Raw genomic sequence first — 8,557 nt, 5'->3', positions numbered from 1 at the left:
TGGGGCAGGAGTGGTGACTGTGGGCAGGGGGGCCCCCTGTGCTGGTGGAGGGTCCCACCGGAAAAGGGAAGGATCCATCCGTCGGAGGCAGAAGGGCAGAGTCAGGGTCAGCCTGGGTCAGCCTGCCCTGGCACTAGTGGTTGGTGAGTGCTAGGATCCTGCAGCAGCAGTTGATGCCAGAAGCCAGCAGAGCAGAGCGCAGCGCAGAGCTGCAGGGGGCAGCTGCCTGCTTCCCAGGGCATTGGCAGGGACGCTCAGGGAAGGCACGCAGGGGCAGCATGCGAGGCCGGGCCTTGAATATTGCTGGAGTATGGGCACCACGGGCCCATATAACTCACTGCCCCTGGTCCTTATGCAAGAGGAAAAAAACACAAACAAAAATAGTCTGTTGCCGTCTCTGGAATTGTGGAACTGCTCTCAATGTACATGGGCTCTCAATGTTGTAAATGGTTTAATTCCTGATTCTAGACATCTCTCTGCATTGGTATACTTGGAGCACGCAGGCAGCCTTCAGGCTGTGCTACTCCAATTGTTTGTCTCTGTTGTTGAGTTTGGGGAGGTCAGTATTGAAGAGGGCTGGAGCTGGTGGCAATTAAATAGGAGTGAATGGGGTCCAGGCTCTCTACCCCATCACATCCTGATGGTGGTGCCTCCCTGCTCTGACTGCCTGCAGAAGTATCCAGAGATACTGGAACAATTTGTAAAGTGGGGGTGCTGTGAGCCATTGAACCAAACTGTAAACCCTGTATGTGATGGAAACCACTTCAAGGCACTGAGTGTGGCAGCACTCCCAGCATCCCTAATTCCAGCACCTATGGGAGTATCTCACTTCTGTTATCATTTGTTGTCATTCGTATTACTTTGTACTTAGGCTTTAGCATTTGTGTATGGCCATATACACAGCAGTTTACACAGCATGCAAACACACGGTCCCTACCCCAAGAACTGACAATCTAAGCTGACCACAATGAGACAGGATTGCTGAGGGAGATAGCAACCAGCAAAGGGGAGGGGGGAATATGCAGAATGTGTTATAAATTTGTTTGGGTAGAACCTAACACATGTTATAGTATGAACTATAGATCAGCAAATACCACATGACTGTTCCACCATGCCCTAGAACAACCTCCTCGCCACTGACTAAAATCAAGAAAACCCTTCTGCTCTTGTGCCACAGCTCTCCTGGCGGAAGATAAGGATTATCACAGAAGATGGTCTGAAGCGTGGGCATCTGCCAAACCAAACACAAATCTAATTGTCAACCCAGCTGTGCAAGTGCCGGGGTTCTCTTCCCCATGGCACATATGGATAGTTCTAATAGGTGGAAGATGTGGATACTTACTCCATAGGTGATGTGACATCTAATTAAAATATGAGCATGCAAATCACTGTTGCTACCACTGTTATATAATTGCAACAAATCTTATACACAGTGTGATGTATGGCCAGAAAGGGTTAAGCATCCTGCAGGATAAATGACCCAGATTCAGTCTTTAAAAACATGGTAGAAAAGTATATAAATGGTAATTAGTATCATTCCATGCTAGATAGGCTAGAACTTTGAAATGCAAACCTGTATTGTTAGAAAATTGGAGGTGATACTAATTGTATGTGTTTAATTATAGCTTGTTAAATGTTAGCCATGTAAACAGACAGTTCCTGTCTGTCACTATAGGGCTATTGATTCAGAGATCAAAAGAGAATATTAATATTTAGATGAATCTTGGGTGTAATAATGTCATTGTCTATATGTCTCTTTAAAGTTTGTGATAAACTGCTTAATGGATACATTATCTTATGTTAATCCATGTAGTTAATTACCAGTGAGGTTTAGGAAACAGGTTACATCAAAAGCCTATTGTTCACCCAGGACTGCATGGTCAAGTGGCTGCTAGAAAACTGTATAAAAGACCCTTGGGTCCTGATCCTTTTTATCTCAGATCTGCTTGATGCTTCATACAGGGGAAGCTTAAGCTACAAGGCTGAGATCTCCAGTCCTAACTTGGAATCACTCTGAATATAAACATTGGACTATAACCCATGAACTAATTCTGAAAGAACTCTTTGCAACTACAAAGCTCACCATCTCTGCTATGAATCTGAATCTCAAGAACTGTATTTATGTCTGTATGTATACTGATCTTTTAACCAATTCTCTCTCTTTTCCTTTTTAATAAATTTTAGTTTAGTTAATAAGCATTGGCTGTAAGCGTATATTTGGGTAAGTTCTGAAATATTCATTAACCTGGGAGGTAATGTGTCTGATACTTTGAGATTGGCAGAACTTTCTTAAATGATTAATAAGATTTTCTGTAATCTTCATCATATTTGACTTGGGTGTCTGGGTGGAGGCCTGAAGCTGGTTTGTTTTAAGGGAACTATGTTGTTGGCTTCTGGATAACCAGTGAGGTATAATAGAAGCTGTTTGTGCTGGTTTGGTAAATCTAAGTATTGGAATATCCACCAGCTTTGGAGATTGTCTGCCTCATTCTTTGCAGTTCACCCTAACTGAGTAACTCCAATGTGGCTCCCCTGGAACCCCAGTTGAAAGTGAGGGAATCGCCGAACTGCAACTGTGGCATGGTGCAAATTGTCAGACACATCACATGCTCATCTTGGAGGTGATGCAGCCATTCACATGGATACCCCCTCTGCTCTGGACTGGATAAAAAACCTTAAGATCCAACTGTAGCCACACCATTGCTTTCACTGTTCCACTATCGCCATACAAAAGTAGTATGAACTATGTTCACTTTTCATCAATTATGTTATAGTTAAAATGTTGAGAATGGGGGGTTGGGCAACTAAGAGATTATGAACAAGATGGGTTCCTAAATAGGTTTGGAATAAGGAGTGGGAGGTTATATGGTATAGTGGATCAGGAAGGACATTTCTGGCACAGAGGGATTCCCTGTTTGAGGGAGTACTTCATTCTCTCCAACTGCCTTTGGAAGGGAGAGAACTCTTTCCTGGATGTGACTCCAAAGTGTTCAGCTATGTGGCGCCACATAAGAAAGAAGTCATGGCTGCCTCTGAAAGGGGAAGTGCGGGGTTGGGCTTGCAGAGTAGTAACCAGCCATTGCAGCTGTCATGCCCCGCAGGATACTATTCAGCAATGGAGGGAACAGGCAGCAGGACAGAGTTCTCAGATGGTGATGAAAATATGGCATAGACCATCAAAAAAGAGTATTTGAAGCTACTCTTATAAAGCATTTCAATCTGGAATATGGGAGTGTCTGGGACTCAAGTATTTCTGGATGTAGCAGTTAAAATGTAAGTTGGATAATGCTGAAAAGAGAGGAGTAGACGAGACAGGCCAATATTTTTTACATCATAATTTCAGAATGTTTCTAAAATAGGATCTAATCTTGAAGTCCTCATTTAATTTTTACTCAGTATGGCAGAGCTCTGACCTTGTCCCCATGGGTCCCACACTTCTAGGCGTTTTATGCTAGCCTCAGTGGCTCACTAAAACCCTCCACGTAGCCCTTCTCTCTCTAGGGCCACGGTTACAGTCTACCGAGCCCTTTTCTTCATAAGCCAGCAAGGAGGTTGATGAGAGAACTCCCACAGTCTCTGTTGTCCCTAGGGCTTATTTCAGAACAGTTTAGCCTCCTGTCCTGACAGGGGCCTGTCTTCCCCTCCCAGGAGGTGTTTCTGTAGTGGCAGGCTGGGAGGAACCCGGACATGCCCTCTACCCCAGATTCTGGCCCAGGGACCCTAATGGTAGCAGCTGTTGGCAGCCAACCTTTCACTGCCAGAGTTGCTACATTTCCCTGGGCCACTTCCCCACAGCTCTCCCGCTTCTCTCCTCTTCACCCTTACCTTAGGGCTCCCTTACCGATGGTTTGAGGGTGTCTTCATTAACCAGCCCTTCAGCTGCACTTCCTCTCCACTGGCTCCCTGGCTCTCCTCAGCCTCACTGGAGTGAGCCCTTTTATAGGATCAAAAGGGCCTTAATTAGAGTCAGGTGATCACAGTACCTTAATGGCCTCACCTGACTCTTTGCAGATTAATTAGAGTCAGGTGTTCTCATTAGCCTGGAGCAGCCCGTGCTCTGGTCAGTCAGGGAACAGAAAACTGCTAATCCAGTGGCCAGTATATCAGCCTTCTACTAATTTGTTGTACCCAGCTGGCCTGGGTCTATCACCTCAGGCAAACTCACACTAATGTCTGAAGGTAAGTATTTGGTGCTCAGATACTACTGTGATAGATGGTCCATCTTGTGGTAAGTAGCAGTTGTATCTAATGATTGTGTTGGTTTAGGAATCCTGTTTGGCCTTTGCCTCTCTAAAACAAAATCACTTCAATTTCATAATGGAGGCTGAACTCAGCTGCAGAAAGTCTAAGAAAATTTACCCAAGGTCATATGGAAAATTGGTGGTGCAGACAGGAGTAACACACAGATCTCCTGTTCCCACTCTTGTGCTTTTAGACCAGACCAAACTTCTCAGTCTACAACTTGATAAGTAAATGCATCAAAGCTTTAGTGTATAGAAAGAGGAAAATATGTGAAATGTTTGGGTTGTTTTAAAGGGAGAGGCAGGAATGTACATTGAATCATCTCCTGGGAGCCGAGAATGTTCTCACTTTGACACATACGAATTAATGGACTAAAATGTAGGCACGAGGCCCCCAACAGATGCTTAGGAATTCTTTGGGCAATAAAGCATTTTGATTCTGAACTGTTTAAAGGAGGTGTCTGGCAAAATATACTGTGATTGAAAGTTTCTAAACTATATGCATGAATGTATCTGTGTGAGCATGCAACCTGCCAGCTTTCCAGCACCTATCAGAATATTTCTGGAGCTGAGTTGGATATGTTTATTTTTGTGTGTACACTTTTGAAAACATTGAGCCTGTACATATAGGGTGACCAGACAGCAAGTGTGAAAAATTGGGACGGGGGTGGGGGGTAATAGGAGCCTATATAAGAAAAAGCACCAAATATTGGGACTGTCCCTACAAAATCAGGACATCTGGTCACCCTATGTACATATAATCCTATTGCAATTGTCATTCCAGGACTTTGTCAAGTATCAGAGGGGTAGCCATGTTAGTCTGGATCTGTAAAAGCAGCAAAGAATCCTGTGGCACCTTATAGACTAACAGACGTTTTGGAGCATGAGCTTTCGTGGGTGAATACCCACTTTGTCGGATGCAAGTAGTGGAAATTTCCAGGGGCAGGTATATATATGCAAGCAAGAAGCAAGCTAGAGATAACGAGGTTAGTTCAATCAGGGAGGGTGAGGCCCTGTTCTAGCAGTTGAGGTGTGAAAACCGAGGGAGAAGAAACTGGTTCTGTAGTTGGCAAGCCATTCACAGTCTTTGTTTAATCCTGAGCTGATGGTGCCAAATTTGCAGATGAACTGAAGCTCAGCAGTTTCTCTCTGAAGTCTGGTCCTGAAGTTTTTTTCTATTGTGTGGCCAGCGAGGTTGAAGTATTCTCCTACAGGTTTTTGTATATTGCCATTCCTAATATCTGATTTGTGTCCATTTATCCTTTTCCGTAGAGACTGTCCAGTTTGGCCAATGTACATAGCAGAGGGGCATTGCTGGCATATGATGGCATATATTAGCCACCATGGATGTAGAGGCTCTCTACACAAACATCTCACACACAGATGGAATACAAGCTATCAAGAACAGTATCCCTGATGATGCCACAGCACAACTGGTTGCTGAGCTCTGTGCCTTTATCCTCACACACAACTATTTCAAATTTGATGACAATATATATCTCCAGATCAGTGGCACCGCTATGGGCACCTGCATGGCCCCACAATATGCCAATATTTTTATGGCCGACCTGGAACAACGCTTCCTCAGCTCTCGTCCACTCACGCCCCTTGTCTACCTACGCTACATTGATGACATCTTCATCATCTGGACCCATGGGAAGGAGACTCTGGAAAAATTCCACCACGATTTCAACAGCTTCCACCCCACCATCAACCTCAGCCTGGACCAATCTACACGGGAGGTCCACTTCCTAGACACCACTGTGCAAATAAGTGATGGTCACATTACCACCACCCTATACCGAAAACCTGCCGACCGCTATGCCTACCTTCATGCCTCCAGCTTCCATCCTGGGCACACCACATGATCCATTGTCTACAGCCAAGCACTGAGGTACAACCGCATCTGCTCTAACCCCTCAGACAGAGACCAACACCTACAAAATCTCCACCAAGCATTCTCAAAACTACAATACACACACAAGGAAATAAGGAAACAGATCAACAGAGCCAGACATGTACCCAGAAGCCTCCTACTGCAAGACAAAGCCAAGAAAGAAACCAACAGGACTCCACTGGCCATCACATACAGTCCCCAGCTCAAACCCCTCCAACGCATCATCAGGGATCTACAACCCATCCTGGACAATGATCCCACACTTTCACAGGCCTTGGGTGGCAGGCCAGTCCTCACCCACAGACAACCTGCCAACCTGAAGCATATTCTCACCAGTAACTGCACACCGCACCATAGTAACTCTAGCTCAGGAACCAATCCATGCAACAAACCTCGATGCCAAATCTGCCCACATATCTACACCAGCGACACCATCACAGGACCTAACCAGATCAGCCACACCATCATCGGTTCATTCACCTGCACGTCCACCAATGTAATATACGCCATCATATGCCAGCAATGCCCCTCTGCTATGTACATCGGCCAAACTGGACAGTCTCTACGGAAAAGGATAAATGGACACAAATCAGATATTAGGAATGGCAATATACAAAAACCTGTAGGAGAATACTTCAACCTCGCTGGCCACACAATAGAAAAAAACTTCAGGACCAGACTTCAGAAAGAAACTGCTGAGCTTCAGTTCATCTGCAAATTTGACACCATCAGCTCAGGATTAAACAAAGACTGTGAATGGCTTGCCAACTACAAAACCAGTTTCTCCTCCCTCGGTTTTCACACCTCAACTGCTAGAACAGGGCCTCACCCTCCCTGATTGAACTAACCTCGTTATCTCTAGCTTGCTTCTTGCTTGCATATATATACCTGCCCCTGGAAATTTCCACTACTTGCATCCGACGAAGTGGGTATTCACCCACGAAAGCTCATGCTCCAAAACGTCTGTTAGTCTATAAGGTGCCACAGGATTCTTTGCTGCTTTTACAGGACTTTGTCAGTCACTCTCAACATTTCCAGACTACTGTACCCCTTTCAGGAGTTTGATTGGTCTTGTGTACTCCCAGTTTCACCTCACTTAAAAAGTACTTGCTTACAAAATCAAACATAAGAAGACAAAACTGTCACCACACACTATTACTGAAAAATTGCTTACTTTCTTATTTTTACCATGTAATTATAAAATAAATCATTTGGAATATAAATATTGTACTTACATTTCAATGTATAGTATAGAGAGGTGTATAAACAAGTCGTTGTCTTATGAAATTTTAGTTTGTACTGACTTTGCAAGTGCTTTTTATGTAGCCTGTTGTAAAACTAAGCAAATATCTAGATACGTTGATGTACTCCCTAGAAGACTTCTGCATACTACCAGGGGTATACATACCCCAGGTTGAGAACTACTGATATAAAGGACTGTGGGTGCCCATAGCATCACCATGACTTAAATATGTGTGTATGGTAGAACAATTAGTTCTTTGACTATTTCACAGTAGTCTGGCTTGTGCTGTGCATGCTAGTTTTTCCTCTGTTTGATTTTCTAATTGCATACGTAATTTGCAGTAGTTTCTGGAAAACAATAAAAAGGAAATCTCTTATAAAAGAAAAATAAAGAGAGCAGGGGTATTTCTACCCTCAGCATCTGGGGATGAGGTGGTGAGGAATTTGTCTGTGAGGTGAGTTTTTGCTGCACCAATCTCTCTGCTGCCCATAACAGGTAATTTTGAATTTAAAGCACTAAGGGTAAAGCATTTGTTAATTTATTATCCTATATGTAAATCTTGAAAACAGGCAAGAGCACAGCAAAACTGTACAGAATGCTCTGCTCCTGGAAAACTGACACTGTTACATTAAAGAGGTTCAGATTTGAACTGCTATATATATCAATCTGCAAAGTCCATCTAATTTTTTAATGTGTTTAAGGAAAAAAACGTCCATGTTCATGTTAAAAGGTTATGCCAACACTCATTCATTAGCAACCTTATCAGAACAAGGCAGTGTGACGCAGAGACCCACTGGTGCCAACTGATGAAGGGCTCACTTGTTACCAGCTTTGCCCGTTACTTTGGGGTATGATCATTTATTAGGGTTACTCTTCTGGGGAGGGGGATTGTACATCAATGTACTGCTTGTGTCACTTGTGTTCTCATACAGAGCTCTACTTCTCCCTGCTGCGAGTTCCCTTCCAATGGAGCAATCCTGCACGACCTAGGTTCCCCAGGGCTGGATTCTTCACACACATTAACAGAGCATGTCTGAGAGGACTGGGTTAATCAGTACTCCCAAGCTGACTCCTAATACGGGACCACCCAGAGGATTCAGGGGGCCTGGGGCAAAGCAATTTCAGGGGCCCCTTCCATAAAAAAAGTTACAATACTATAGAATACTATATTCTCGT

This window comes from Mauremys mutica, chromosome 2, assembly GCF_020497125.1.
Source record: "Mauremys mutica isolate MM-2020 ecotype Southern chromosome 2, ASM2049712v1, whole genome shotgun sequence".
NCBI classification, from domain to species: domain Eukaryota; kingdom Metazoa; phylum Chordata; order Testudines; family Geoemydidae; genus Mauremys; species Mauremys mutica.
The sequence above is the reverse complement of the archived record's forward strand: the minus strand, read 5'-3'. Positions refer to the sequence as shown.